Source organism: Salmo salar, chromosome 18 (assembly GCF_965601325.2).
Source record: "Salmo salar chromosome 18, fSalSal1, whole genome shotgun sequence".
Classification (NCBI taxonomy): Eukaryota; Metazoa; Chordata; class Actinopteri; order Salmoniformes; family Salmonidae; genus Salmo; species Salmo salar.
The window spans coordinates 25,810,150-25,831,939 of NC_138308.1; the positions used below are offsets into that span (position 1 = coordinate 25,810,150).

At 41.5% G+C, this 21,790-nt stretch overlaps 1 pseudogene; it reads left to right on the forward strand.

Moving 5' to 3' along the window:
* Positions 1-19,196: 19,196 nt before the first annotated feature.
* On the forward strand, positions 19,197-21,196 carry LOC145861842 (uncharacterized; annotated as a pseudogene).
* Positions 21,197-21,790: the final 594 nt, after the last annotated feature.

Sequence of the window (21,790 nt, forward strand, 5' to 3'; positions counted from 1 at the left end):
CACATGAATGGTCTCAGGATGCTTTACTGTTGGCATGACACAGGACTGATGGTAGCGTCTCATCTTGTCTTCTCCGGACAAGCCTTTTTCCGGATGCCCCAAACAATCGGAAAGGGGATTCATCAGAGAAAATGACTTTACCCCAGTCCTCAGCAGTCCAATCCCTGTACCTTTTGCAGAATATCAGTCTGTCCCTGGTGTTTTTCCTGGAGAGAAGTGGCTTCTTTGCTGCCCTTCTTGACACCAGGACATCCTCCAAAAGTCTTCGCCTCACTGTACGTGCAGATGCACTCACATCTGCCTGCTGCCATTCCTGAGCAAGCTCTGTACTGGTGATGCCCCAATCCCGCAGCTGAATCAACTTTAGGAGATGGTCCTTGCGCTTGCTGGACTTTCTTGGGCGCCCTGAAGCCTTCTTCACAACAATTGAACCACTCTCCTTGAAGTTCTTGATGATCCGATAAATGGTTGATTTAGGTGCAATCTTACTGGCAGCAATATCCTTGCCTGTTATGCCCTTTTTGTGCAAAGCAATGACGACGGCACGTGTTTCCTTGGAGGTAACCATGGTTGACAGAGGAAGAGCAATGATTCCAAGCACCACCCTCCTTTTGAAGCTTCCAGTCTGTTATTCGAACTCAATCAGCATGACAGAGTGATCTCCAGCCTTGTCCTCGTCAACACTCACACCTGTGTTAATGAGAGAATCACTGACATGATGTCAGCTGGTCCTTTTGTGGCAGGGCTGAAATGCAGTGGAAATGTTTTGGGGGGATTCAGTTCATTTGCATGGCAAAGAGGGACTTTTCGATTAATTGCAATTCATCTGATCACTCTTCATAACATTCTGGAGTATATGCAAATTGCCATCATACAAACTGAGGCAGCAGACTTTGAAAATTAATATTTGTGTCATTCTCACAACTTTTGGCCACGACTGTACACTTCCTGATGAACTCAGTCACCGTGTCAGTGTATACATCAATGTTATTCTCAGAGGCAACCCGGAACATTTCCCAGTCCGCCTGATCAAACAATCTTGAAGCATGGATTCTGATTAACTGTTTGTTAACATGCAAAGTGCTTTGTGGACTTCACCGGACAGATGTTGCTCTCCGGTTTTGTGATGAAACAAAGGTGTGGTTGAATTTATTCTACCAATGTGTCTTCTTATTGTCTCTGCCTTAGGCCTATATATCACGGTCGCAAGGCATATGAACTTACAGGTTATAGAGCAAACAACACAATTATCACAACACATTGTAATATGGCTTTTATTTTCTGGCTTGGCTTCCCCAATGATTTTACCCACGCACCGCTACCGCAATAAAGAAAACTAAATTGCATTGCATCTGTTTATTGTGTTATGTAAATAACTGACGAGAATTTATGAAGAATGACAACCTTTCATTGCAGTCTGGTTTCTTTATTTACTTTCAACAATAGAATTCAAGACTGTTTACTCATTAGAATTTTTTTTATAAGTTATCATCTCCAGTATCATCACAAAGTGTATTTCACAAAATGATTTAATAGACTTTGTGATGGTACTGAAGATTATACCATTGGATCTCAGAGGCCTAACACAGCAAGTAATACTAAGTATACTATAGTCTGCCCTGCAGATAATCATTGCATTCTGCAATGAATAGACGGAAGATAAGGTATAGGCCAGGATTCTCCACCATGCAAACAGGCTGTTCTGGTCCTGCATCTTCTGGTGACCTATTGAAAACAGTACAACAATGATATAGCAAATTAAGATGCATTGTGTATGCCTTGTGTTTTGAAGAACAAAGTATTCTACACACCTGTGGAAGTTCGTCACTTTCAGGGTCCAACTCCAGCTCCAACTGACAAGTTGAATACCATGAACACCTTGTTTTTTGTAACGTCAGTTGAGTTGACTCGACAAATCACAGCACAGATTGAAGGGTACACTTACTGCATTTACTTCCTGTCATGGGTCTAGGTTGAAAAAGTACAGGTTAAGACAATGTAATGATTCCATGAGGCAGCGTTAAAAAATAACAAATTCATGGCGCTGTTGATAACTATTCAACCTAGGCATGGGTACATTCAAAATGGCTGCCAGTCATCCATTAAGGCGTCAGCATGCTTCAATTCGGAACAGTCATTGATTTTGACGTTTTGCCGAGTAGATCTTAGTCACGCAATTTTACATCTAACTAAGATGTTTGATGCAGTATTTCTCAATGAAAAAATGTGCGCGATAACAAGTCGTCTATCGTTGAATGACAACAAAGACTGAAGAATCCCTAGTGCTGAACAATCACCGATGAAGGGGTGTAGACTTTGGCTACTGACTTATATTTCTGTGGCTTTAACAATGTGCTGAAGTCAAAATCAAGATAGAAGTCGCTAAAGTAATGGGCTCAGTTGCATAAAACGCCTTAAGATAATTTCCCCCTTATAATTTCCCCCTCATCTTTTCCCTTTTCCTTAACTTTAAGTCAGTTGCACTAAACCTTTTAAGGAGAATTTTCCCCCTTAAATTGAGTGAAACAGTTAAGGGTGGCCATGAGGTCCTTTAACTGCTTCATTCAGTATGGAAATCAATGTAAACAGCATTTGTGGAGGTGTATGTTGCTTTCATCTGCCCTGGTTACGAAAGGAAAACCTCCACCAGCTAGCTAGCTACTTATCTAAACAATAGAAGGTGCACAATCCATGGCTACAAAGCTATCTGGCTAGCTAGCTACCTCCTCTGTAAGTTAGCTTGACATGCTAGAAATAATAACACAAGTTGAGAAAAAAGTCACAAAAATAAACATGTTTTATTATCTTCTGAATCAATTTGTCTTGAATGTAGAAGTTATATTTTTCCATCTACCAAAATTAATGAAATCTCTTTGACTAGATATTCACTCAGTGAATCAGGTCCTCTCCATGTTAACCAGAGACTCTTTCTGCCATGGTCAAACGACCGTAAACTCTTAAAGTGGAACTGACAGCGTTTTAACTACTTTGCAGATATGAAACAGACAATCATAATATCAGTCAGAAATATACAATTCCTAGTTTATTCTACAAAAACAATTTTATAAGTGGTTTTAAAAAAAAGTTATATTTGACTCAACATTCCATGATGTATAGTAAGGCATTGTTGGCAGAATACATTTTACATTACATTTTTTTTTTTTTTACATTTTAGTCATTTAGCAGACGCTCTTATCCAGAGCGACTTACAAATTGGTGCATTCACCTTATAATATCCAGTGGAACAACCACTTTACAATAGTGCATCTAAATCTTTTAAGGGGGGGGTTAGAAGGATTACTTTATCCTATCCCAGGTATTCCTTGAAGAGGTGGGGTTTCAGGTGTCTCCGGAAGGTGGTGATTGACTCCGCTGTCCTGGCGTCGTGAGGGAGCTTGTTCCACCATTGGGGTGCCAGAGCAGCGAACAGTTTTGACTGGGCTGAGCGGGAACTGTGCTTCCTCAGAGGTAGGGAGGCGAGCAGGCCAGAGGTGGATGAACGGAGTGCCCTTGTTTGGGTGTAGGGCCTGATCAGAGCCTGAAGGTACGGAGGTGCCGTTCCCCTCACAGCTCCGTAGGCAAGCACCATGGTCTTGTAGCGGATGCGAGCTTCGACTGGAAGCCAGTGGAGAGAGCGGAGGAGCGGGGTGACGTGAGAGAACTTGGGAAGGTTGAACACCAGACGGGCTGCGGCGTTCTGGATGAGTTGTAGGGGTTTAATGGCACAGGCAGGGAGCCCAGCCAACAGCGAGTTGCAATAATCCAGACGGGAGATGACAAGTGCCTGGATTAGGACCTGCGCCGCTTCCTGTGTGAGGCAGGGTCGTACTCTGTGAATGTTGTAGAGCATGAACCTACAGGATCGGGTCACCGCCTTGATGTTGGTGGAGAACGACAGGGTGTTGTCCAGGGTCACGCCAAGGCTCTTAGCACTCTGGGAGGAGGACACAAGGGAGTTGTCAACCGTGATGGCGAGATCATGGAACGGGCAGTCCTTCCCCGGGAGGAAGAGCAGCTCCGTCTTGCCGAGGTTCAGCTTGAGGTGGTGATCCGTCATCCACACTGATATGTCTGCCAGACATGCAGAGATGCGATTCGCCACCTGGTTGTCAGAAGGGGGAAAGGAGAAGATTAATTGTGTGTCATCTGCATAGCAATGATATGAGAGACCATGTGAGGATATGACAGAGCCAAGTGACTTGGTGTATAGCGAGAATAGGAGTGGGCCAAGAACAGAGCCCTGGGGGACACCAGTGGTGAGAGCACGTGGTGCGGAGACAGATTCTCGCCACGCCACCTGGTAGGAGCGACCTGTCAGGTAGGACGCAATCCAAGCGTGCGCGGTGCCGGAGATGCCCAGCTCGGAGAGGGTGGAGAGGAGGATCTGATGGTTCACGGTATCAAAGGCAGCAGATAGGTCTAGAAGGATGAGAGCAGAGGAGAGAGAGTTAGCTTTAGCAGTGCGGAGAGCCTCCGTGACACAGAGAAGAGCAGTCTCAGTTGAATGCCCAGTCTTGAAACCTGACTGATTAGGATCAAGAAGGTCATTCTGAGAGAGATAGCAAGAGAGCTGGCCAAGGACGGCGCGTTCAAGAGTTTTGGAGAGAAAGGAAAGAAGGGATACTGGTCTGTAGTTGTTGACATCGGAGGGATCGAGTGTAGGTTTTTTCAGAAGGGGTGCAACTCTCGCTCTCTTGAAGACGGAAGGGACGTAGCCAGCGGTCAAGGATGCGTTGATGAGCGAGGTGAGGTAGGGGAGAAGGTCTCCGGAAATGGTCTGGAGAAGAGAGGAGGGGATAGGGTCAAGTGGGCAGGTTGTTGGGCGGCCGGCCGTCACAAGACGCGAGATTTCATCTGGAGAGAGAGGGGAGAAAGAGGTCAAAGCACAGGGTAGGGCAGTGTGAGCAGGACCAGCAGTGTTGTTTGACTTAGCAAACGAGGATCGGATGTCGTCAACCTTCTTTTCAAAATGGTTGACGAAGTCATCCGCAGAGAGGGAGGGGGGGGGGGGGGGGAGGAGGATTCAGGAGGGAGGAGAAGGTAGCAAAGAGCTTCCTAGGGTTAGAGGCAGATGCTTGGAGTTTAGAGTGGTAGAAAGTGGCTTTAGCAGCAGAGACAGAAGAGGAAAATGTAGAGAGGAGGGAGTGAAAGGATGCCAGGTCCGCAGGGAGGCGAGTTTTCCTCCATTTCCGCTCGGCTGCCCGGAGCCCTGTTCTGTGAGCTCGCAGTGAGTCGTCGAGCCACGGAGCAGGAGGGGAGGACCGAGCCGGCCTGGAGGATAGGGGACAGAGGAAATCAAAGGATGCAGAGAGGGAGGGGAGGAGGGTTGAGGAGGCAGAATCAGGAGATAGGTTGGAGAAGGTTTGAGCAGAGGGAAGAGATGATAGGATGGAAGAGGAGAGAGTAGCGGGAGAGAGAGAGCGAAGGTTGGGACGGCGCAATACCATCCGAGTAGGGGGAGAGTGAGAAGTGTTGGATGAGAGCGAGAGGGAAAAGGATACAAGGTAGTGGTCGGAGACTTGGAGGGGAGTTGCAATGAGATTAGTGGAAGAACAGCATCTAGTAAAGATGAGGTCAAGCGTATTGCCTGCCTTGTGAGTAGGGGGGGAAGGTGAGAGGGTGAGGTCGAAAGAGGAGAGGAGTGGAAAGAAGGAGGCAGAGAGGAATGAGTCGAAGGTAGACGTGGGGAGGTTAAAGTCACCCAGAACTGTGAGAGGTGAGCCATCCTCAGGAAAGGAACTTATCAAGGCGTCAAGCTCACTGCAGAATAGGTGGATGCAGTTCAATGCATGATTAATATAATTCACCAATACATTTCTTGGTAGTCCCAAAAATATTGCTATCAGGTTGTAAATCATAGTTGGCCTGGTAAATTGTTTTCTGCCTCCACCCATTCAGAATGCACTGTTTCAGTTTCAATTAATCAATATTTTGAACAAAAACGGATGGCTGCAACTAAGGCTTGGAATGTCAATACAATCAAACTAGCAAGGGCAATGATCCCTGACTCCAACACCATCATTAAGTTTGCACATGACACAACAGTGGTAGGCCTGATCATCGACAACGACGAGACAGCCAATAGGGAAGAGGTCAGAGACATGGCCGGGTGGTGCCAGAATAACAACCTATCCCTCAACGTAATCAATACAAAGGAGATTATTGTGGACTACAGGAAAAGGAGGACCGAGCATGCCCCCATTCTCATCGACGGGGCTGTAGTGGAGCAGGTTGAGAGCTTCAAGTTCTTTGGTGGTGTCCACATCACCAACAAACTAGAATGGTCCAAACACACCAAGACAGTCGTGAAGAGGGCATGACAAAACCTATTCCCCCTCAGGAGACTGAAAAGATTTGGCATGGGTCCTCAGATCCTCAAAAGGTTCTACAGCTGCAACATCAAGAGCATCCTGACTGGTTGCATCACTGCCTGGTATGGCAACTGCTCGGCCTCCAACCGCAAGGCACTGCAGAGGGTAGTGCGTACGGCCCAGTACATCATTGGGGCTAAGCTGCCTGCCATCCAGGACCTCTACACCAGGCAGTGTCAGAGGAAGGCCCTAAAAATTGTCAAAGACCCCAGCCACCCCAGTCATAGACTGTTCTCTCTGCTACCGCATGGCAAGCGGTACCGGTGCGCCAAGTCTAGGACCAAAAGGCTTCTCAACAGCTTTTACCCCCAAGCCATAAGACTCCTGAACAGGTAATCAAATGGCTACCCGGACTATTTGCATTGTGCCCTGCCAACCCCTCTTTTACGCTGCTGCTACTCTCTGTTTATCATCTATGCATAGTCACTTTAACTATACATTCAGGTACATATTACCTCAATTAGCCCAACTAACCGGTGCCCCCGCACATTGGCTACCTGGACTATTTGCATGGTGTCCTGCCACCCACCACCCCCCACCCACTGACCCCCTCTTTTACGCTGCTGCTACTCTCTGTTTATCTTCTATGCATAGTCACTTTAACTATACCTACATGTACATATTACCTCAATTAGCCCAACTAACTGTGCCCCTGCACATTGACTCTGTACCAGTACCACCTGTATATAGCCTCCCTACTGTTATTTTCTCTGTAATTTTACGGTTTTCTTTTTATTTTGTATTTCTATTGTTTAACTAAAACCATTTTTTTTACTTAAAAAATGCACTGTTGGTTAGGGCTTGTAAGTAAGCATTTCACTCTAAGGTCTACACCTGTTTTTGGCGCACGTGATAAATAAACTTTGATTTGATCACAATTCTGTCATAACGTGGCTAATAGGCTAGTGCACATGTGTCAAACACAATGCCCGTGGGCCAATTAGGACATACAAGTGAGTATAAATGAGTCAACAGTTGAGTTATCTTCTTTATGAAATTACAGCCTGATGCACTCGCATTGGTGAATTCAACTTCAATCGCGCTGCTTTCGTGTGTCCTGTTCATAGCGCGCAGCGGAGGGAAAGTGTACAGACACATCCTAGTTAGGCTACTAAAATGTTTGAGTCTGGGTTTGATTTTAAAGCCTGACAATTAATAACCGAAAAACTAAACCTGCAACAAAACACCATGCGAAGGAGAAACATGTAGGCCACTCATGTCATTGGAGTGACTGACTTTTTCCTCTCATATGTTTTTTTTCAGTGGCTAGAGATGCAGGTGTCATTTGGTTAGCTAGCCAGAAATGTGAATTGCTTTGTTAGCTAGCTAGCTATGCTGAATTGAACGACCGTTATCCACAGTTAGCATATGTATCTCTTCGTTGTCACTCAAATGTATTTGGCAAGCAAGCAAGTTCCCATTCAGTTGTCAAAACATGGGTTAGGAAAAGCATGCATTGGCAGGCAAACTGCAGAAGGACGAACAGGCTACTATTCCCCATAATTTATCAGTGCAATATTGCGGGTTTATCTAGTGTTCCCTCGTTATATTTGAGCTCATCTCACTCTGGCTAGCATTAGTTGATCTTGTTGATGTGTATAGGTGACTGAGGGAGAGATATCAAACCCTTTCATGGTTGTTTGATCAATAGGATTGTGAAGTTCCCAAATGTAAAAGGACTGCTGTGGTATTTACATATTTGCAGAAATCCACTCAGGTGTATTTTGTGGCTTTTGGTGAATGCTTTCTAATGATCTAAAGTTGCACAGTTGGTACTGCCTGTAAACACACAGTACAGTTCAAAGTGAATGATGGAAGGCACATGTGGCAATGGCTTATTTGCATATGGTGCACCGGTCTGCGTAGACACCGGTCCTGGACCAGACAGATGTTTTTATTCGGTATTATTTTCTGCAGTGTAAATATTATTTGTCAAAACGCATGTCCGTTTTCCCACTCTGTATTGCTATAGAATTTTCACAAATGCCTTAGTACATTATATGTAATTCTATGAATTTATGAAACCGTGAAAATGACCATATCTAAGCGCTCGCTTGTCAGAAAATGTAAAAAAAACAAAAAGTGGATATGAGTTTAACCATATTTCATGTTGCTAATACGCTGTCAGTTCCACTTTAAATTATGTCCTTACCTAAGGAAGTGTTTGAGTGGCTCTATGCAACACCCTTAAACAATTCCCTTAGGTATGGGAACATTATTCCTTGAGGTAAAGGGGAATACTTAAGATGTTTTATGCAACCAGGCCCTGAAATAAGGAGCACGTTTGTGGTTCGTAATCTAAGGCAGTGTCAACAAGGGACAGAACGGCAGGCAGGGTCAGGGCAGGCAGAAAGGTCGTAACCGGGAAGATTAGAAAACAAAACTAGAGAGAAGATAACACATGGAAAACACGCTGGGACGACTTGACGAGACAAGATTAACTGTCAATAGACAAACAGGAAACACAGGTATTAATACAAAATGGGGGAAAATAGTACACCTGGTGGGGGTTGGAAACAAGCACAAGACAGGTGAAACAGATCAGGGTGTTACAGTTTGATGATTTTCCAAAAATATAGCATACTACATCAACACCACTAACAGCACAGAAGAACATTAGCTGAACATTTGGCAAAATGCCAAAGTTTATAATGGTGCTGAAGCACAAGGACAGAAGCTTAAATTGAGGACAGCTAACAACAAAAAATATGTTCAATATTATCCATAAAAGTTGTTTCTAAGGAATGCTCAATCATCTGTGTCCTCAATCTTACCATTAAACTAACAGTATGCCAAGTAGTAGGGATGTCAGACATTCAGGCTGCTGCACAGACACTATGGAGGCTCCAGTCCAGAGCGCTAGGTTAAATTGTGTTTGAGAGCATTTTTTTTACTCTCTAAATCGTTAAATTAGTGAGAAATATATGTCATTTTTGCAATAGTTTGTGGCTGGGCAACATATACCATCTTAAATTGACATGTTGAATTATTTAGCAATTTTAAATGATTGTATATTGCGTTAATTTCCCTAATGTGGACAGTTTGTGTTACTACCTTACACAAGCTTGCATAGTCACCCAATAAAATGTAGTGGAATTACACATACTTTTCACCTCAGATTGGTGATGTTAGTATAAAAGTTTATAGTCATCACAATGACATAAGATTGACTGCTTAAAACAGATCAATATCTTTGCTTTTGTACCGTTGATGTTGTTACACGCTCTGGGATGCGCAGGAATTAAACGGCACTGAAAATTCAAAAGAAATTTGTAACATTTCAAAATGTAGCTAGCTGTCTTCTACAAATGTTTCTCTAACCAGTGATGTACACATAATTCGCAGATTCCATGTGGTTCTTGAGCTGTGTTAGTTTTAACAGGACATGAAATCTCATCATATCATCTCTCATCCCCCTCTCGCGCAATTGATTTCAACATGATATCGATATAAGTTATTGACAAATAAGTGTTGCATTTATCTTTCCGTTTTGGTGAACACCAAATCAAAATGCATCACTCCAAAATGTAGCTCACTGTCTTATACAGGTTGTTCTCTAACCAGTTATGAAAAAAATATATCCAGTTCCCATGTGTAGTTTTTTTGTTGTTGCATTAGCTTCAACAGCTCGTACGACCCGATTTCCCCCCTAATCGATATCAGTGATTTATTGCCACATGTCAACACCAGTGGTGGAAAAAGTACTCAAATATCATACTTGAGTAAAAGAAAAGATACCTTAACAGAAAATGACTCAAGTAAAAGTGAAAGTTGCCCAGTAAAACACTACTTGAGTAAAAGTCTAAAAGTATCTTGTTTTAAATGTACTTAAGTAGTGGTAGAAAAAGTACTCAACCATCATACTTGAGTAAAAGTACAAAGTAATAGTAAATGCTATACATCAAATTCCTTATATTAAGCAAACCAGACAGCACGATTTTCCAATAATTTTTTTATTACGGACAGACGGGCACACTCCAACGCTCAGACATAATTTACAAACACAGTATTTGTGTTTCACGAGTTCGCCAGATCAGAGGCAGTAGGGATGACAAAGTGTTATTTTGATAGGTGCCCTAATTCTGTCCTGGTTGAATATTCTAAATGTAATGAGTCTTTTAGGTGTCAGGGAAAATGTAAAAAGTAAAAAGTTCCATATTTTCTTTAGTAATGTAGTGGAGTAAAAGTAAAAGTTGTCAAAAATTTTAATAGTAAAGTAAAGTAGTATTTTTAGTTTAGTACTTCACACCACTGGTCAAAACAACAGGGTTTTTATGCGTGTGCAGTTTATAAGGTGCACATAAAAAATTGTATGATTACTATTGTTGCATTTGTATGTGTAGATAGTACATGTCATGTTTAGGTTTTCAATATATCAAACTGTTTCTGCTTATTGGTTATTGATTTGGACACGTTAAAACTTTGTCTTACATTGGGCTATTTATCAAAATGTCTTGTCAACAGGAAGCAGCGGCAGCATCATGTTCAACTGGAGTTTTAGGAATATAAATGGAACTTTCAACATTCATTTCCAATGGTATTGTACTTAATCAGGTAAAAACTGATGAATGAGTCCAAAAACATGCTGCGATTTATTTATTTTGATAATATACCAGAAATGCACAAAAACGGGTTTGCCCTGCCTACCAGTAGCACATACATTATCATTCTCTCTGATCCAGTAAAACATTCCTTATATATATCCAGTATGTGTCAATTATAAAGGAGTCCTGAGTGTTGTGTGTAAATCAGGTAACTCATTACTATTGAGAGGATTGTAAACAAGGAGTTCATCCTACTCAGTGTGTGGCTAATGACTGGGTGTTGTGGAGAGTTTGGAGCAGGGCTGACACAAGCCAATACAGTACCTAGCAGAATCGCAGGCTGACTGTGGCTGAGTAGCTTGCTGACTATGACTGAGTTGCTTGCTGACTATGACTGAGTTGCTTGCTGACTATGACTGAGTAGCTTGCTGACTATGATTGAGTAGATTGCTGACTGCGGCTGAGTAGCTTGCTGACTATGACTGAGTAGATTGCTGACTATGACTGAGTAGCTGATCCTATATTGTTCCCTAACACTACTCTGTGCTCTCCCCTGTCCAGCTAGGTTTTAATTGGCTCAGCGCTACCAAGGTAGGACATGCCATAGGTACTAGCGGTAGAGCTGCAAAGAGGGGGGGTCAGATGAGGGGGTGTTGAAAGTAGGAATAGCTTGGGATTTGAGGGGGAGGGAAGGGAAGGGAAATGGATGTTGTTTGTTTCATTTAACCAATACAGTAGTGAGACTCAAATCTCTGGAAAAATGTGTTTCTCAAATTGACTACAATTCTGACACAGCTATCGAGCCATCACAACTGGACACTTTTATTGCAATATCGTTCATTTGTGGAAATTGAATGGAAGGACGCTAATGAGAATAAACTACTAGCCTTGAAAAAAAATCTCAGTCAATATGAGTTTCGAGCGCACTCTCATTCCTGGAATTGCTATTAACATTGTTGTCTTTCCCATCAACACAGTTCCCAGTTCCCATCAAAACTTATTTTTCATTAATAATTGTTAGCTCTATCAAACCATTTATATTGTCCCATGTCACACACATGGGTTACCAGTGACATGATTCGGTCGACGTTATGATACTTTGAGAGACTGGATTTACTTGCAAAACCTTCAATTCATCGAAGGACCGCTATTACTCAAACTTTGTTTATTCACTGTTTAAGAATGTTTTTTTTTCACTCTAATAAATACTCTCTAACCAGCCCCCCCTGAGATAACCTATGGCAGTAATATGTAGTAATTTACAGTGTCCTTGGAGACAGTTGTATCTGTGGGTTTTAGAAATGTTAAGCCTGACAACTAGGTTTCGTGTGTTAAAGGAGACCAAATCTGTTTTCTAAATGAACTGCCTCAGAGGAAATGACAGGAAACAAAACTCCTGAAATGATTGTGATTTCCTCAAATGCTGAAAGCACTTTAGGTATTTATCAGTTCAACACCAATGGTTATGCGATCCAGGTCAGGCATCCAAAGGAGGCAGCAGTGGTATAATGACTGATTTCTTTCATTGATATCAACTGGAGCATAAAAATAGCACCCTAAAGCCACTGGAAACATCATAAGCTTGGCTTCAAATCCTATTAATATTCACATATGAACTCTAATACCAATAATGAGGCACCAATAATGGGTGTTTTAATCATATTTGTGTTATTGTCGCTTCTGATATAGAACATTTGTTGGTTTTGAATGGTATTTATTGGATAATTTACATCCTCACTCTAATCATTTATCTTGCCAAGATTGCAGAATTTCCCCTCTAACACAACCAGTCAGATAATAGTCAGTCTGAGTGAAAACAGACACTGCTCTGTCCACACTCGGGCCAGAGCAGATTGCTCTCCCTTCTGCTTTCCCGTAGATTGAATGAAATTATTTTGCTTTGTCAATGCAGCAATAAGATTTGTATTGACAACTCCTCTCAGACCAGAATAGCAGTGCTTGGCCGCTTTAAAAAAAATCAATAACTGGCAACGGTACATTCAGACTCTTCTGGTCGGGGGAAGGAGACCGACCGTGCTCTCTTACCAATGTGCATCTGGGTATACTCTAAAGGTGTGTGTGTGTGTGTGTGTGTGTGTGTGTGTGTGTGTGTGTGTGTGTGTGTGTGTGTGTGTGTGTGTGTGTTTGCTTACTGTTACGCTTTTGAGGGGGGGGGGGATATGGCTCAAGAGACCACTAAATATTTAAGTCAATGGGATTTACAATAATTATATAAACTCTACGAGCCAAAATGACCCCTCCATTACCTGAACTCTGACTGTAGGCCTCTGAAGGCTACTTGGGCTTTCTTTTCCCTATGTAATGCCTGTTGGCAATTAATCTAGGGCTCCACTGCTGTGGTCTATCACTCCAGGAATATCATATCCTGACACAGCTAAGGCCAATCAAAACACTGTATGGTTATTAACATGTTAGCTAGCACCTTCTAAAAACCAGACCCTTCAAACGAAAAGTTAAAAAGACATGTTTTAATCATGAGGTGCTGGTTGCCCTAAACTACCTGGTCCTTTGAACATTTTCGGGGGGAAAAACCCAAACTCATCCAGTCATAATTGCTTCCATTCATTTCACTTATAGATGCCAACATCTACTTGCCACGACGTGAGGAGCCAGAGGATTTATCGTGAGATGCTCACCGCCTCAAGGTGAGCTTGTCAGTAACGATTGCACTTCTCTCGCTTATCTCCTAAACCGTAAAGTACAGGCTGCTGAGGATCAAGGATGAGCAACGGCTACACGCACTTCCGTATTTACACGACATTTCCCATTTGAACAAGCAGTTTTTTTTATCTCTCTATAAAGGCGCCTTTGAATTGATCTGCACTCCTTTCAAACATCTTTAAAAGATCCACTTATATCACAAAGCAAATAAGGCACAAATGCAAGATTCCTTGTTGATAAGAAGGAAAGACATGAAGTTGACAAAAGGCTGCCTTCCTTAAACTGGAAAAGGACAACAGTAGGGGATCGCTGATGTCCCCCCTAATAAAAAGTTCAGCTCACCAGAATAACATAAATATTTTACTCTACCTCCCTGTCGTTCTGTGAGTATATTTACATGGATGTGAGCATCCGTGCGTTTGTGCTAGCATGTTGCGTTGGAGGAGAGGGATAGGGGAGGGGGAGGAGAATACACTGTAAAGTTCTGTATTGTTCATACTCTGATCAATCAGTAGTCACACCCTTACAAAAAACACATCAAATTTGTAGTTTCCCATTTCAAAACAATTCTCATATGAAAATCGCTCATTCACATGTGGAATTGCAAGTTCCCCATGTGAAAAACAATCATACTGAAAGTGAAAATCTAATTAGCAGTTTCACATGTAAGAACTCCACATGTGGAATTGTAAGTTCACAAGTGAAAATCAAATTAGCAGTTTCTACCCCCAAGCCATAAGACTCCTGAACATCTAATCAAATGGCTACCCAGACTATTTGCATTACTGTACTTTACACTGCTGCTACTCTGTTATTATCTATGCATAGTCACTTTAATAACTCTACCTACATGTACATATTACCTCAATTACCTTGACTAACCGATGCCCCAGCACATTGACTCTGTAGCGGGACCCCCTGTATATAGCCTCGCTATTGTTATTTTACTGCTGCTATTTCATTAGTTGTTTTTTATTTGATTTTTTTTTTTTAACTGCATTGTTGGTTAGGGCTTGTAAGTAAGCATTTCACTGAAAGGTCTATCTATACCTGTTGTATTTGGCCCATGTGACAAATAAAATTTGATTTGATTTGAAACATTCACATCTGAAAATCAAAATTTTCTAACTTCTGATTCTGGCTGTTACAAAGCACACATGTGTAACTTATAATATCACATGTGAATTGTTGGGAAACGATGTGCCTGAGTCGTGAAAAATGTACATGTGAAAAATTCACGTGAAACTTCACACGTGTCTGAATACCACGTGTCTGACTCTGTTTTTCCAACGTGACATTTTGCACGTGATTTGTTCTCATGAAAAATTGTGAAATGTCACACTTGTCCAAAAACCATGTCTGATTCATCTGAAAACCACATGTTTTTTCACGTTGCATTCCAATTAGATACATTTTACAGTAAAGGAGAGAGAGACAGAGTGTCTGTGTGTGCATGTTCGTGAACATGCGTATGTGTTTAATATTAAATGTATATGTAAAGGTTGGAGATGTGGATGAGACAATCAAACTAGCCAATTGTCTATGCAGGAGAACTTGTTGGAGCAAACAAACTACACTGCAAAAATGAAATCTAAATAAGATGAAATATCTTAAATGAAGGCAATATATTCTTGTTTTTTGTCAGACAAGATATTCAGGCAGTTTTTTGTTAGAGCATTTCACTTGTTTCAAGGTTTTTGGCCTTAATTATCTTAATAAGATAATATAACTTGTTACTGAGATTGTATTTCTGGTTCTGAGTAACTTAATGCTTGAAACTAGAATTACCAGAATTATGAAGCTGTTTGATCAACACTGACAAGTACAAAACTGCTTTGTCAAAGTCAGAATTTCTTATTTCAAGCGTCTTATCCATTTCATCTCTTCACATATTAAGAACAGGTAATGACCAAATGGAATTCACTGTTTTATTGTCAATCTTACAGCAATCATGTAGACAAAATACAGTACAGAACAAAGACAGTACACTTTTCATATCTGGGGAACACACTATGAGTCATTTGAACTGTTGTACAATTCTATTACATCCCCAAGATGGTATTTGACTTGTACATAAGTTTGGCTCTTGTTGCTAATTGTGTAACAAGAGTTCAAATCTACCAGCTTTTCAGCATCCACTAACTCAGTGTCCTGTGTAAATTGTGGGACCTCAACTTGATAAGCCATGATGTTTCTATCAAAGTGTATAGTTTGAAATGGTTGATATTCCAAACAATAATGCCTAGACTCAACAAGATATGTTTTTGACCAGTGCAAATTCTGCCATATTACCATTCAGTACTTTGGCAAAGATCATGGACTTCTGAGTTATGTATTTATTACAATTTATTACAATCCATTTGACTGATACAGCATGGTTTACTTCATTGAAACCTAGGAAGTCCCTCAATTTTCCACGTAAATATTGTAGATCTTTAACCTCTGATACAGGTTCCATCTCTCTTTCATTTCAAACAATTGGGTGCATTGAACTGTCAACATTTTGGGAGCTTTCATATATTTGGTTCTGATCTATCAAAGACTTGCAAATATTTTAGAAATTGAGCTTGGAAGCCCATTGTTTAAAGAAACAATGTTTAGACTCAAACCGCTTACACATATGTCTAACCATTGGACCCAATGACTTTATCTGTGATGGCAAACAAATCATATAATGCAGTTTAGATGAGCACCATCAACAATGTCATGAAAAAACTTTTCCTGCACATCTGGGGTCCCTTTTCAACCATAGACAAAATCCTTGGGTGTGATAAGAACTGTTCTAGACTTTTGACTAATGGTACATAATGTTGCCCTGTGACAGCTCCATGTTGGTCAATGCCCCTTTTCCCTTCATCTGAGTCAGGTGTATGGAGTTGCTGATCAGTGATGCTGGTGTTAGCTAGAAGCTGATCGGGTTCTAGCTAACACCAGCAAATAAATAAATAAACAAATCATAATCATAAACAGATTATTATTTGAAATTGTATTTAGTTTCACCAATATAGCTATTTAAGTGTTTTGTTCCTATTTATCATTGATTATTTTCACATTAACCCAGCTTTAGCCATAAGAGTCATTATAGCTAAAATGATCGAATAGCCTATGGGCAGTATGACTTTGGTCCGTGTAACATCCATTCATAATTATAATTTTTTTAATCCAGAAAACAAAAACAAATCCTAGCTAGCTACTTACTTGTTCCAGTGGTACTTGGCTTTCCTCCGAATTTACATTAATGATCGTTATCTATCTTAGATTGTAACAAACTTTGCACCGCAAAGATGAACATATTTCCACAAATAACATTTGAGTTAAATTATGAATGGTCATCAGGAGAGGACAGTAACGTGTAGACCCACACAAAGTAGCAAGCAGCAAGTAGCAGTCCAGTCCCAGTCCAGTTGGGGAACTATGTGTGTTGGCGGAGCCAAATAAATGATTAAATAAATAAACAAATCATAATCTGTTGTCACTTATTACTGTTAACTAATAAATGGCGCTTGTAGAACTGTTGTATAAAAGCAATATCACACTCGAGGTCGTGCTGTTATACTGAATATTATTATCTTCGGCACTCGGCCTGTGGCCTCGTACCTACGACTGAATCACAGCTGTGCTGATATTCAGCACTCCCTCTCGTGTGATATTGCTTAACTGACATATGGTCATCACATTATCTAGCTACATAAGGGAGGCCTATAAATAAAAAGTCAAAGATGGTCCAAATCTTTGAGTCATCTAACAACACCATGAATGAAGATGGAATGGATGACACATATCCGGGCATGGATCATATATCAACCGCAGTATTAAAAGGTAATGTTAATTTGTTTATACCGTCTACCTTTCTCCTTAGCAAGATAACTTTAGCTAACATTCATTTGAATTGGAAAGTTGGCAAACCAAGTTAGCATGCTAATTTTAACGAGGTAACGTTGACTGTTAGGAGTTAATAACTGCACGAACGGCCATTTGTTGAAAACACTTGAAATGTGGTTTGATTGATAGTGTTTATGGCCAGAAGTAGTGTTAATAAGGTGTAAATGTGCCCTAATGACTGCACCGTCGATTATTTGGCTTCGCTGTCTTTGGCGCCCTTTCTATTGACAATAGAAAATATATAGGAAGAGCGCCAAAGACGGCGAAGCTAAATTATCGACATGTCAGTCATTGTCTACAATATAAGCTAGGCAAGCAAAGATGAACAAAACTAAGATTTTCAATATGGCCGCCAATTTAGAGTTAATGTTAGTTTCATTAGCTTGCACTAGATTTTGGTTTAAAGTAATTAACGTCAACGATATACTGGTATTCTAATTTTGTTAGCTAACATTAGCTAGCTTTATCATGGCACAAGGCGAGACCCAAATGCAGACACCGGAGGCAGATGGTTGGAGTCTTACAATGTTTATTAATCCAAAGGGGTAGGCAAGAGAATGGTCATGGACAGGCAAAAAGGTCAAAACCAGATCAGAGTCCAGGAGGTACAGAGTGGCAGACAGGCTCGTGGTCAAGGCAGGCAGAATGGTCAGGCAGGCAGGTGCAAAGTCCAGAAACAGGCAAAGGTCAAACCCGGAAGGACTAGAAAAAGGAGAATGCAAAAAGCAGTCGAACGGAAAAAACGCTGGTTGATTTGGAAACACAAGAGGAACTGGCACAGAGAGACAGGAAACACAGGGATAAATACACTGGGGAAAACAAGCAACACCTGGACACCTGGAGGGGGTGGAGACAATAACGAGGACAGGTGAAACTGATCAGGGTGTGACAAGCTTGGTAAATCATTCCTGCATTAACTGGAAAGGGAAGATAGTATGCTAATGTCTCATAACCTATATCAACCTGACACTTTGCGTCTATAAACTATATATTAGTTGCTAATTACTTAACCATGTGGTTAAATGTGTTTTTTCAGCTGCTAATATAAGCACAGACATGCTGCCCAGCCTCTTTAAGGAGGATTTACGTGATCTCTTTCCGGGCCAGAGCACTTCTTCAGAAAGAGAACCATTTGGAGACTTACTCATGGTGAAAATGAGGTAATGTTAGATTTTGACATTTGGGAGAGATTTAATCTAACCATGCAGGCAGTGTTTCCTGTTATCAAAGAAGCATTTCCTGGCCATCATTACAATACATGTATCTAAAGATGTAGTTGTTTTGGTGTTTGCTGTTGGGTTGTTGTTACAGTGTGGTGTTCTTTGCCTTTATAATTACCATTGAATAAATGTATGTCTTATACAGGGTGAAGAATCAGACCTGTGTAGACCAGACACCTCCTTTGGGACCTGTGATTTCAGCCCCACTCCCACCCCCTTTCCCTCCTCCTCCACCCCCTTCCACTCTCCATGCCCCCCTCCCCCCTCCTATCCCCCCCATCCTATCCCCCCCCATCCTCCCCACCCCTCTCCAAACCCAAGAGACCAACATTGTGCCACCAGAACCATACAGCTTGTCAGCTCAAAGTATGTCTTATACACAGACAGAGTTGGAGCACTCAAGAAGCACCTTTTTTGAAAAACAGCGTGCTGGACAAGGAGACTATATCCTTTCCAAAGATCTTCGCTGTTGATTAATCAGGAATACAGTAACAAGCATGATTTCCATTAAGAGAGCAGCAGGGGATGACTTCCAGTATCCATACAGCCGTGAACTCACTGTAATGGCGAAGCGTCTCATAGAGTACTACCCAATGCTGCGGGACAGATCTGCAACCAGTGGAGCTGAGTGGGTAAGTCACAACTCAGGTGTTCAACACATGTTTCCAAATGCAGCGCTGTTGGATACCTGGCAGCCAAAGTGCAAACATCTGACACTCAAAATAGGAGGGATGTGCTTCATCCAGATCAATCAGGGCAACATGTGTCTGCTTGTATCATTTCATTTCTGAATTCGATTTTGTTTAATGTGATTTATAACACAAACAATTTGTTGTTTGTTAGGAATCTGTGAAGGAGCTTTTGAAGTATTCAGAATGTGACAACTCTCAAAGAGCAGGGAGCGACCCTTTCAAGAAAGAGGCCACGAAGCCTTAGCTGTAAGAGCAGCCAGGAGATGTCCACTGACGAGTCCACCTCCTTAACTTTGATCTTGGCGAGATCCACACAATCTAGATGCAGTTCCCCAGAGGTTGAACTGTTGGGTGGTAAGTACACAAATTGAAATGGTGGATAGTGTTTCCGTATAAATGCAACTTCTACTACTACTCTAAACGAGGGACTAGAAACAAAGTTACTATTTAGTCTTCAGTGTTTCCTGTGGAATGAGAGGTTTGGTGGGGTAGTCCCAGCGGAAACATTGGTCTTAATTTCAGTCTACATTTTTAAATGTTAATTGGTCGGGTTTATGTTTTCTGGCATAAGAAACTACTGAGAGCCTACAGAACCAGGCGAGACATTATAAAACTCTACAGGAGATGTACAAAACCAAGGCCAGACCCAACCAGAAGGATGTTTCCCAGCTCCTGGACCTTGAATTCCAAGCAAGACGGGCCTTCATCGACTCTAATGCTAAGGAGCAGGACAGGCCTACCAAGATACTTCAAGCGTATCCCTGCTTCAGAGAACTGGATCATGTATGCAAATGTATTCATTTTAAGTAGGCCTATGCTTCCTTAGCCTGGTTAACACCAGAACAAATCTCAAATGAGATACAATGTGGAACGAAGCAGCGTGAGAAGCCATAGCAGGGACGGGGGTAAACTACTTCGGGCAAATGTAAAACAGTGAGCTCGCGAGAATTTGGTCTGGTAGTAACCAGGCTAATGCTTCCTACACCTCCAGCTAGATAGTGTAAGACTCTCTGTCTCTGTCAGGTTATGGATGAACTCCGGCGGCTCCTCGATTGAGGGAACTCCCACTTCATACCTGAACTGAAGACCCGCTGGGGGACCTTTTACAACAAGGCACAGTTTTATGGAGTGTTCAAAAAGGTCATGAAGCCACAGCTGCTGGACAAAGGTAATTACTGGCTCTGTTGACAATGGAGAATCCCATGAAAGTATTAATGTTTGTTTACATAACTGGCTGCTGTAAATCAAATTAGACTATTTTCATTTATTTTAAAGTGAAGGACTCAATCGCCATGATGTGGGCTTTACCAGACATGTTCCCATCACCTTTGCCTCCACCGAAGAAGTTAGGACATGCAAGTGAGACTATGCTTCACATCCTTGAGGTAAGAAAGGTGTGCATGTATAAGAATTTTCATATTACTTGACCATAACATACAAAGAGTGTGAATTGTTTTTGTGGTCATATTTGATTTTCTCTTTGTGTTTGTCAGTCTGCAGAAGACCCCAACACCTTTCTTCAGGCAAGACCATTCTTCAGGCCTGTCGTGATTGTCTGCGAAACCAACTGCATACTGGCCTTTGGTACCATGCCTGTGGTGACCTTCCCAAAAGAGGACATCTATGCCAGCATGACGTATCTCATGGCGTGTTATTACGCCTTTCACCTCACATGTCCCAAGTGCATTGCGACACTCCTCTCTGTGCTGCAGAGAGAAGTCCTCTCAGACATCATCCACGACCGGGACATGACTTCTTCATAAGAAAAGGCTATGGCCGAGTGAAAAAAATTCATTACTGACTAGGGTTGTACGATACAATTTTTTCATTTCCGGTCCTGATAACAGAACTGTGTGTATCGGCCGATCCGATAACCTTTAATAAATAGGCAGGGCGTTTGTTGTTTATTATAAGAAGGTTTAAAGCACTGCTACATTTGTTATCTTGCCATAGGTCTTACATTTTAACTTTCACCTTGACAACCAATGGCCTTTGTTGTTTTTGCATCCTTTGTTCTACCCATATCAGCCTTTGGATATACTGAGTCCTCAATAAACAAGTGGAAAGAAATTTGATTAATTCTTTCTTTAAGCAAGCCAATCTCATTTCTAGTAGTAGTACAAGTACATTTACCTTAGTCAGGATTACTTATTTTAAGCACAATGTGCCATTTTTATGTAAATTCCAGTGTATATAGCCTTATTTCAAGACGATTGCAATAGCATTGGATTCTACATTTAAGCACATTTTACTACAAATTGAGAAAATAATTCTTATCTTTCTTCATATCCAGACAAATGTACTTGTTTTTAGTGTAGCTGTACTGGTTTTAAGATATGTTTACTCAACATATAGCCTTATTTCAAGATGATGGCACTAGCATTTTCTAAATTTAAGCA